The sequence below is a fragment of the Danio aesculapii genome, chromosome 23 (genome assembly GCF_903798145.1).
Source record: "Danio aesculapii chromosome 23, fDanAes4.1, whole genome shotgun sequence".
Lineage (NCBI taxonomy): Eukaryota > Metazoa > Chordata > Actinopteri > Cypriniformes > Danionidae > Danio > Danio aesculapii.
The window spans coordinates 12970296-12982441 of NC_079457.1; positions in this window are offsets into that span (position 1 = coordinate 12970296).

Here is a 12146-nt window from a genome sequence, read left to right on the forward strand (position 1 = left end):
TTTAAACAAACAAATTAAGTTGAACAATGCTCAATTTAATTTGTTTGTTTAAATCCAACACAAATAAATTGTTTGCAACAGTTTTGCATGCAACACTTTTTTCAGTGTGCTGTTCACTGTTGCAAAATATTCCACAAATTTAGCCGAGCTGTTCATAATTAATTGATTAAAAAAACATTAATACTGAACATCAAATGTCAGGCTAGTCAACAAAGGAATATTCAAGCCAGAAACCCACCATGTGTCTCTATCAGTCCGTACAAGCATGTGTTTGCTTTTCCCTGCAGTCACGCAACAATGCGCTTAAACTTATTTCCATCCGTCGCTTTTGAATCCTCAAACTGTATTTTGTAATACTGATCCCGATGGCCATTGCAGGGACTGAGAGACAGATTGTGAACAGAGAGAATCGTCTGCTGGGGGAAAAAAAGACAAAAGCTGGCAGAGAAAGACTGATATTCTGCCAAAAACTTCCATAAGAATGTCTGAGGGTGAAACGAGGCACACACACACACATTTGGGTTTCAGGAGAAGCTTTTTTTGTACCTCACCATATAATTTTCTCTGGAGTCTTGACAATGGATCTCCTAACAATGGTGGCTTTGGCAGTTTTGTAAACAGACTTGCCGTATAAATAAAACGAAACGTACAATGGAGCGGGTATAGCTAATGACACCTGAGATGGTAAGACAGTAGAAATCTGCAGAACCGGCTGGAGAAACTTTGTGGTGTGGGCAAGAATAATTTCAGCTGGTGTGGGTTCACAAGTTTATTCTGGAGTGAAAACTTTTACTTGCAGTATTTTGACATGCCACTGAGTTCATATGTGTACTGTAAGGAATTTCAGGAATACAGTATAGGTTTACTGTGTCTATCTTTGTCTGTGTGGAATGATGGTGGTCTGAGGTACCTTTTGACAGTGGAAATGGCCATAAAAGCATACCGAACCGAACCATACCGCACCGCACTGCACCACTCTGTGGAAATGGGCCATAATTGCTTTTTACAATGTAAAGCTACGATACTTTAAAATATACCATTCAACTTAAACTCAGAATTGATTGCTGTAAGCAGGACTGAGAATAACATGCTATTACTAGGATACTGTATCAAACATGACCAGAAACCATGGTTCATGTACAAAACAAGGTCCCAAAAACAATTATATTATGTTATATTATATTATAAATTATATTCCAGTACTTGTCCAAAAATATGCCACTGCTATGGGACTGTACAATAAAACTGTAACCGTTTCTAAAATCATGAAGATTAAAGATTTTACGACAATTTTTTCCTCCCTTTAGCCTTTGAGTAATGCATGCAAGTTATTTTATATCTGTATTTTAGTTTATACATATATATTATAATATAATATAATATAATATAATATAATATAATATAATATAATATAATATAATATAATATAATATAATATAATATAATATAATATAATATATCTTATATTTTAGTACAGTTAAATATATTATTTTATTTTAATTATTGTTTAGCATATTGGGTAGACCACGATTGTGTAAAATTGTGCTCTACAATTGAAGTTTGCCTTGCCCCACCTGGAAAATATAGTGATGCTCAAATCCTAAAATAACATAGTGTTACCAAAGTTTAGCATAATGCATGTCCAAACATTTCTCAATATATGTTAAAATAAATTAATTTAAATACTATTACCATGTGTCCAAAAGGTATGGTACTGTAGACACAGAAAAAACAATGCTATCAGTCACTTAAACATGTTATTACCAAAGTACTGAAATGTCCATGAATAAATGTCAAAAAAGAAAACAAGAATATGCTTAAATAAAAACATGGTGTTACACATAAAACATGTCCAAAAACAAAAAGTTACATTTAGGACACGTTACTATGTTTATTCTGATAAGCATATGCATAGGATAGAAGTACTGTATAACGATATGACCATGTAATGATAGTCCAGGGAAAAGTTGTGAAGAGAATCCACATGCAACTAATTTATTTAAATAAAACTGTCAAGTTTTCTAAGCTTTGCACAACTCCACAAAGCAAGCCAGACCCGTAACATTAAAATAAATAGGACACCTCTAAAATTATTGAGGAACCCGGATCTCATCTCCCATTCAAAAGAAAACAACAACAAAGACAATTGACCAAAGAAATAATGTAAAGTCAAATTTATTTGACATTTAAATTTAAAAGAAACCCTCTTTCCCACATATAAATTAAAACCAATTAAACAACATTCACTTACCTTCCTACTAACCACAAAATATGAGAAAACATGAGAAAACAAAAAGGTACCACCATCATTGCATGCGTCTTCATACATTGATCTCAATAATTGAATAGTCAACACTTAGCGTTAAATTTAACAAAATCTCCGTGCAAATACAACATAAGTTTTCACAAATAAACAAAAAAAGCCGGGAGAGAAGAAACTCTCAGAAAGATCTTCCAGTCCAGTTTAAATGGACTTCACCAACACGCCAACAAGCTTCCATGTGTCAACGCTTGATTCACCGCACCTGTGCGCTCATAATGAAACCTGATGGAGAGACGAAGAGAAGAAAACCACAACAAAAACAGACATATACAACACAAAGAAAAACTCACTAACTTCAAATAAAATAACTTTTCTTTTGTATTGTTGTTTTAATAAATAAAAGAAAAATACATAACAGAAACAAAAACTAAACAAAGGCTAGAACTACAGAACAAAAACCAAGCAACACAGTATAACACAGGGGTCGGGAACCTTTTTTAAGCAAAGAGCCATATCAAATGTTTTTGGCAAATGCATTTTTTTAAAGAGCCATTGAGTGTCGCGATTCAAGTTGAAATGTCCTTTTATTCTAATTCATTTTGCTGTAAAAAATACAGTAAAAAGGTAATTGTAATAGTATTTTCAAAAGGAACTTTTTAAACTTTAAAATATTATTGAAGGGAGACAGCTGGAGAGCCACATATTTTTGGTCAAAGAGCCACATGTGGCTCCCGAGCCATAGGTTCCCTACCCCTGGTATAACACATCCACCAGATAACAGGCGACGGCAACAAACAAACATTCAACGGCTAACAAACACAGACTGAAACACAATGCTATTTATAGTGTGAGATTAACTGATAATGGGCTGCAGGTGTAGTGCAATCAAAGTTCATGAACATCAGGTGTTATTTGCTGAGAATTATGGTACGTGTAGTCCATTTGAATGGCAGATGTGATGAGTGCCCTCTAGTGTGTGTGGTGGGTATTCTTATTGGTGACCGTGACAGAATGTGTATATATATAATTTTGTATAGCATAATTGTCTCTTTTTTTTTTGAGTAAAGATGTTAAAAAATCTTATCACTGTGTTAAAAAGATCTCAGCTTCAAGCCAGTCTTGGGTTTAAATCTCTTCATGACCGTCTTTCTTTACATATGAACTGAACTGTAAGCCTAACAACTCTGTGTAAAGCTTGTGAAAGCCCTCATTAATATCTCCTCTGACTGACTGAACTAAAATCTGCAGCAGTGAAATCCCAGAAAGCCCAGAAACGAGGAGAAATAAAGCTTCAGAGCCCCTTCGTACCTGCTTCTGTACAGCAGGTGTTTCACTTTAGACACCGTATACTTGAAATATCACTTGTCTGTCTTTTAAAGACCCGTTCGTCTTCTAGCAAGTCTCCATATCAAATATCTCATGGATGGAAAACGAATAGAGGGTAGACGTTTGTTTCTGAAGACGCTCGTCACAAGCATTCCAGCATTTTAATGGATGCATTAAATGACTTCTCTGATGATCCATTCCTTTTATCACGCTGCTATGACATAGTGTTATAGCATTACATAAATATTACGACTGAAAACGACCATGACTCAAAGAGCAAAAACTGCTGTTCGTTTGCCTATTAAACCGTGGAGGTTGAAGCTCGCTCTGGCTGCAAGTGAAACACTGGAAGTACTTCCTAGTAAAGGTTTTTCTAAGAACGCAGATAAGACAATTGCATGGAATGTGGGCCTGTTCAATCAAGCACAAGCAATGCTGTCTTATGAAACTTTACAAGGGCTTATTACTAGGCAGCACACAAGCTCAATGAATAAACATCTTCAAAGAAAAGCATCTTATTTGTTGTTGTTGTTGTTTATTCAAGGGAAAATTCCTTTCATTCAGCAATTGAAAACTATTATTATTAATGAGTATTTAGTTAGATTAAAATATGTAACTTTTTGTTGTATTTATTATTAAATATTAAAAGAGCTTATTTTTTGCCACTTGTACAAGATGTAAGACTGTCTGTAAAGTTTCAGCTCAAAATACCCATCAGATCATTTTTATACTCTGCTGAATATGTGAATTTTGGGGTTAGAAGTTTTTATCTCCTGCGCTATTAACTGTAAGTGAGCTGGTTCTCTCCGCCCACCCTTCCCACATGAGTGTCTGCTTCTCCTGCTGCGTCACGTCAGATAAACAGCAGTCAGTGACAGAGACAGACGCGAATGAAACAGAGATTCAAAATACCAAGTAAGGTTATTTGATGTGCAATTTATTCAAGCTTTTCTGCAATGAGTCACACACAAATGCGGTTACAAAGTTCGCAGTACACACATGCGCACATATGTTTAACTTTGCACTGTTTTTGTACATTTTACACGTTAAAATGGTTTAAAACTTGTAAAACTCATTCTTTAGGTGCAGCTGATCACAGAGAGTTGGAACAGCTCTTTTAATCATAGTTTTTTTTTCGAATCCTGTTCTGTGGATATGTTTATATGCGTTACTATGGAGACATGTTAATATGCTCCTGTCAATCAATTTGGTGGGAGGGGAAAACCACATTCCTACATCATGTTGCAGTGGGCCTCAAACTCACTAACATTTGGATCCTATTTTAAAAAAAGAGAATTGTTGTGTTTATATTACTCCAATATGACTGTGGACACATTATATTGACCTTATTCTTCAATGGGGAAGTACGCTCGTTTCTGCGATTGTTTTAGAACTTCTGATTCAGCTCCCTATGGGAGAAATGACTGGGAATAATAAACCGCAGAAAACAGTCAAACTACTTCCTCTACAAACAAGTGTTTGCTTGATTATACAAACAGCAGAATCATATAACAAGAAAATGTCAGTTTGCAACATCAATCAGCATAATGAGCTAAAAATAAATGAAAGTGAATGAGAGGTTTGGCCAGCGGAGAAATTGAAACAGCCGTGCCCAACTGAGTCTGGTTTCTCTCGAGGTTTTTTTTCTTCACTTTCGCCAACTGGTGAAGTTTTTTTTTCCCTCGCCGCTGTCGCCATTAGTTTGCATGGTTTGGGATCTGTAGAGCTGTGCATCGATGGATTTGCTCTTCAGTGTTTGGAGTCTCAGTAGTGATTATTGAACCACACTGAACTGAGCTAAACTGAACTGAACTTAAACACTAAAAACTGAACTACACTGTTCCAATTTACTATGATCTTTTATGTGAAGCTGCTTTGACACAATCTACATTGTATAAGCGCTATACAAATAAAGGTGAATTGAATTGAACAGACTGGAAGTCTCGAGCCAAAAAGATTCAAATGGCTGCACCCACTCGTACGCGAAGAATAAGGTGAATAGACACAGTTCTATCCAAACTGCTTCCAAGAGTTGATTTTGCATCATATGTGCACTTTAAGAAATTTCAATGTCTTACTGCACTGGCAGATTTATTTAATTAAACCAAAAACAAACAAACATTAAAAAAAAAAAAAAAACCTGACCATGCATTCAAATTCACATGAGCTCATAATTAGCAATGTTTTGGTTTAAATGTGTTTAAAATCTAACCATTTGCTTCTGCTCTGGAACAGCCATCTTTCTTTGATGACATCAGTTTGACAGCTTTATGAAATATAGTTCTTAGCTACGCCTCTTAAACCATTAGTTTGTTGTGAGTGAAGTTTTGTTTGAGTGAGCTTTGCACTGACTGTATGTTTTCTGTTGTTTTGAACACAAATAAGGCCTACATGTATGTTGTGTGTAGTTTTTTCTGTAATTGGTATATGTGTATAAAGCATCTTTTTTTGTGAGAAGTGCTTCTCGTATGATATGTAAACGACCCGTACTGTAGCTACCCGCCGGTTATTAAAACAGTCCACGCTTCCCAAATACTGATGTTCATGCGTTTCATTTATTGAACACTGTGAAAACTAAAACGAACCAAATGTTTCATACAAACACAATCAAAATGACATCAAAATTAACAAATAATAGACAATGTTTCGCTTACTTTGTTGGCCTGGCAGTAGAATAATCAGGAGCATTTAACATGTATCTGTATTGAGATCTCACTATATCCATACCAACTCTCGCAGGTTAAATCAACCAAAGAGAATCACGTGAGCTCCGACTCAAGCCAACCGGAAACAAGGAAATTTGCAACATAAACATACACCAATTTACATTCAAATAATGAAATACAAAAGAATAAACAACCAAGATCATTCAGCATCAGCATCAGCTACATGTACAGCTTTACTTTAACGTTTCCTCAAGTGACAATGACGTTGATTGCAACTTTCTGTTGTACACCACTCCTAACAAAAGGCTACCATTAGTGCCCGTTGGCAGTGGAGGCACAAGCCTGATAAAGGGGACCCAAACCATACCATATCATACCACTTATGGAATTTAGCCATAAGACTCAAAATCACACCAGAGTGGCTGAAAACATTGCCAAAAGTACGCAAGGATTAAATAATTTCTTTGTTGTCAGAAATTGGTTCTTTATAGAGCTTCATTAATGACCAGAGATTAAATACTTTGCATTTTCATTCTGAATGCATCTGAACATCATGTTTTTATATGACTAATGTATATGAGCACACTGCAGGAGCCCTGTTTCTGAAGCACCTCTTCAAACACATCTCGCTGTTTAAAGCTCTGAAGTAATCTGGACTCTTACACATTCGTTTCATTACTCTTGGCATCAGATCATCTTGTTTTTGAACTGTCGTAAAGTACTGCTTTTCCTCCCTCTAGCTCCTCTGCCACACTATTTACTAGTCTTTTGCGGGTCAACCCAAATGCGAGTGCTATTTCAATTAAAGTTAATTCAAATGCTGCCTCACCGCCCCGCTGATTGAGAACAGTTGTTGTTCACAGTTTTCTGAAAGGTGACATTATTAAGCTTCCAGAAGCGTTAAACTTCTGGCTTCAGGAGGTCTGGCAGCTCGCCTTCCTGAATTTAGCTTTTTTATCTGTCTCCTGCATCTTTTCTCTCTTCCCCTTTTCATATAGCGTCAGCATTTTATTATTTTTTGGCTTGTGTACCTCATTATTTCACAGGTCTGTTTAGGTTGGAGTGGGTGTGCGTTCTGCGCTGATATCTCTCCAGAATTTTTCACAGAAGAGATCAGTGCTCTGGTTAAAAGCTCTTTTTTTCCTCTTCACTCTGCACGTTTGGCTCTTGGGAAATGCTATCAGAGACTCGAGTCACAGAACCCCAAGCGCCAACTGTGTAGCCTGATTCATGAAACCTCAATGATGTTTCGTTTTCAAGCACAGCGATCACATTCAGCGAATGGTGGGCCTCAGCGTTCCCAGCGCCCACTGAGACAACCGTCAGGTGATGAGGCAAAACAAAGTATCAGTGATTGTGTATATGACCTTTAAACTTCAACAGAGCAACACGGTTTTTGAGAAATTACAGCGAAAATGTGTGAAATTTCACTCACAAAATTATTTTTTGCTGTTTGTTCAAACTACTTGTTTAAAATGAGCTAAACAAAACACAATTTCTGTAATTTTTCGGAGGGACAATTAATTTTTTTAATGTACAGTTACATTTTTTTACACAAAACAGTCATACACTAAAAAATGTTGGGTTCCACATAATTCCTTCATGTTGTCCCAACACAAGTCGATTATGTTAAACTTTTTTTTAATTTAAGTGGATTGAACATAAAACAATTAAGTTCTCCCCCCTAAAACTCTTATGTTGTTATGTTGTTTCAGCTCATTTAAAATAAGTAGTTTGAACAAGCAGCCAAAGTATATTTTTTGAGTAGTATCATTTTTTTGCAATTGAGATTTATGCATCACCTGAAAGTTTAATACATATATTTTCTATTGATGTATGGTTTGTTAGGATAGGACAATAATTGGCTGAGATACAACTATTTTGCTAGAACATCTGCAGGCTCTATTTTAATGATCTAGGCGCAAAGTCTAAAGTGAATGGCACATAAGCATTAAGGGCGTGTCCAAAACCACTTTTGCTATTTTAAGGACGGAAGAATACGCTCTGCACCGTGACTCATGGTCTAACGGGATTGTGCTTATTCTCTTAATGATTTATGGGTCTGTTTTGAGCATAAAGTGCATGGTGCATTTGCTTTTTACATGGTGGACTTTGTAAGTGGACAAACTGAATGCTTCACTAACGAGAAAACAGTTAAAGGGCACCTATGGTAAAAAATCTACTTTTTAAGCTGTTTGGACAGACATATGTGCATGTATGGTGTATAGACTGTCATATTGGGGTGATATAAGCACACCCAGTGCTTTTTTTTCAATTTAACAACATAAAAAACCAATTGGAGCTGTTTTCAAATCGACCGCTACCTGACGTAGGAGAGCGGTCCCCCCGCCCACCAATATTGATTGACAGGCGCGTTATCATATCCTCAGTTTGTTGATTCACGTCCGCCATTTTCAGCGTGAGTCGAAGCGATATCACTAAAGGAACACCCTAGCTCTATTTTTAGATGCAAGGCTCATTGAGCTCAACACAAGAGCAATATTCTCCACATTATCGCTCTAATCGGAATTATTGGTTGTATCTATAGGTAGGTTTGCAAACATGTGTACTTCTCATTGTGTCTACCTTATACTTCAGTCGTTTGCATTTCTCGCGATTACAGAAGCTCCCTGTGATCTTAACTAGCATGCGTTTTAGAATTCTAAACATAGGTTTCTATCAGGGTGCACTCAAGTCGACGGCTGTGCGCCTCGGGCCGCTGCAGAAACCTATGTTTAGAATTCAAAAATGCGTGGCGCGACGATTCGGGACACATGTTTCTGCCGCGCTACAGAGAGTGTCTGGTGTGCCGTGTCGCGGCTTCGAGCGGCGCATCCGGTGCCTCAGTCAAAGTTAATTCAGTGTGCGTGGTTATTAGTTTCTGTGTAAAAGCTCGGCACTTGAAACTAGCACACAGTTGGCTGTAAAACTGTACAAAGACACATATGATTTTGTACTCTCTGCTTGGTCTGTGTCAGAGTCGTACATGTACGATCTTCTCTCTCCTTCTCCGTCTGCCTGTCAGACTGTTGCAAACGCAGAGCGGGTGAGCTCATGGCCCCGCCCCCTTGTTACGTTGGCGGGAAGCCGAAACTAATTTACATGTGAAGCAACACACCCATAAATCAGCAAACTGTGGACACGCCCCCAACATGACACTTTTTAACACATTATAATAAAAAATCTGAATTGTGTTTTGAACTCAACCTAAACTGGCACACTCAGAAGAACCATAATATTAATATTAAATCATAAAAAAGAGGTAAACTATGTGCCCTTTAAACAGACCATCTGCAGCGCGAGGATAAAGAACGAGCCTCCTCCATTCGGCCTCTTTACTTTACTCTTTTACTTTCGTGGAGTAATGAAACAGTGTTGTACGCACTCCACTGTAGACATCCATTAGCCTGCATATTTAATTTCGTTTGTTAAGCGCAAAGATCTGTTTCTAAATTCAATTTTAATTTCCAGCCGACCAATAAATGAGCAATAATAAGGAAGTGTGGTCAAAATATAACCAAATTTATTAAAACAAATATAAATATGCATATACTAAATAATACTGCTACTAATAGTAACATTATGCAATTCAATTCAATTCAATAACATTATACAGATGCAAATGGTCATGAAAGCCCCGTCGAAGTCAAGAAAGCATGCAGATAATAATAATAATTTTTGTAACATTTTAACCCTTAAATTTTTTTGGTTCATATGTAAAGATATTTGTGTATTGCTATACATTACGTGTGTATTAACCAATGTTTACACGTTTGGACCTGCACAGACGCATAACTATCATGCTCTGCGATGGACTTTAGACCAGTTTTTAGTTGGTCAATGGCGCGGTTTATTTCAGTTCCTCAAAATAGCAGTGCGGCAACAATGCCCTTTTACAAATCTTCTTTATAGACCAGCACACCCATGAGTCCACATAGTGGTGCATATGGCTTTGCTATTTAAACAACATGGTGGAAAACATGAAAAATTACTGTTGCGCTGGTCTGAAAATAGCAACAAATCACACCATACACATCTTGCTCCTTATTGCGCCAGGTGTATGATAGGGCCCTGCAACTTAAGACACAAAGCCATTGTGGTTCTGGGTCACATTTGTAAAAATATTAAGTATTAAACTACCTTAATTGTTTTTTGTTGAGACAACATGAAAAAATGGTGTTTGGTGTAACAACCTGGCTAGTGTATATTTAGTTACTGTGTGAGATTGCACTTAGAAGGGAAATGTTAAAAATAAGTAATTTTAGATGTTTTAGGTTAGGCTTGTTAGAGTTTAATATTCACTTAGCTTGATGATCTAGAAGAAGGTTTTGACTTTTAAGGATGGAGCTTTGAAAAAGAGTCTAGCAGTCATGTTTTGGGTGTTGGCAGCTTTACCATTAACATTAGTGTTTGCTGCTTCTGGAGCCATAACAGTGCAAATGTTATTTATTGTCCAAGAGTTATTTAAGCAGTTGTTAAGTTTGAACTGTAATAAATAATAAAATATTCTGGTTGTTTAATTTAAGTGACCAAGATTAATTGAATCCCCAAGAATGTACAGTGTTCCAGGCAATTTGAATAAAAGTGAACTGACATCATTGATTCAAAATGAAAATTTTGGGTTGCATTTGTCTTTAAATGTTAATTAAATGTTTGTTGGCACAGTGGCTCAGTGGTTAAGAATGTCACTGGTTCGAGTCCTGGCTAGGTCAGTTGGCATTCCTGTGTGGAGTTTGCATGTTCTCCCTGTATCGGTGTGGTTTTCCCCAGGGTGCTCCAGTTTCCCCCACATTCCAAAGACATGCACTATAGGTGAATTGAATAAACTAAACTGGCCATAGTGTATGTGTGTGAATGAGTGTGTATGGATGTTCCCCAGTACTGGGTTGCAGCTGGAAAGGCATCCTCTCTGTGAAACATATGCTGGAATAGTTGGCAGTTCATTCCGCTGTGGCGATCCCTGATTAATAAAGAGACTAAGCCGAAAGAAAATGAATGAAGTTGAAGTGTTAACATTTTAGTTTAAGTACCAATTCTCAATAGTAACCAGTGGCTTACTCCCTGCCTATCATTAGGATATTACCTGTTTATTTGTATTGATAAAGTACATATTCTGCATGGTCTTATTCTACTTCCAGAATCCTACACAATGCTGTACCCAATTTAAACGTTTCTTAATCCTGGTTAGAGGTAGAGAGCAATGAAGTAGATGGACTATAGGGAACAATACACACTGCATAGGGATACGTCAGTGAGAACACTGCTTTTTTAATAGGCTGGTCATCTAAATCAGCTGTCAGATAAGTGACCCACTTATGACCCAATTACTACCTTAATAACTAATAATTGGCAGCAAATTAGGAATTTAATGAGCTAAAAGTAATAGTTAATGCTGAATTACTGAGCGCTGTACCTTGAAATAAAGTGTGACTGTTAAATTGTACAGGATGTGTTTAAATCGATGTTTTGCTTTTTAAACGGACTGTAGTTTGTATATGTGGTGGTATTTGGCAGCTTTGACTCATTTAGATCACTGTCTTGATTAGATAATTTAGAGGAAATTCACTAAACTACCGGCAATTTGGTTGTAGTATATCAGCCCAAAAACACACATCTTATTTACTAACCACTGATAATCTAGCTTAATAAGGCTACATGCAGATAAATGGTGCTGTTCTTTACTTTTTAAGTAAACAGTCCTCTCAAGGTTATAAAAGGTGATTGTGACATCATAGCAACTTTTGTGATAAGTTTTGAGGTACAAAATTCACATTGTGAGATACAAAGTTAGAGCAGGCATTATGCTGTATGTACAGTGGGGGAAATAAGTATTGAACATGTCATGTTTTTTTGCCTGGGAATAATATTTCCAAAGGAGCTCTTGGAATTGA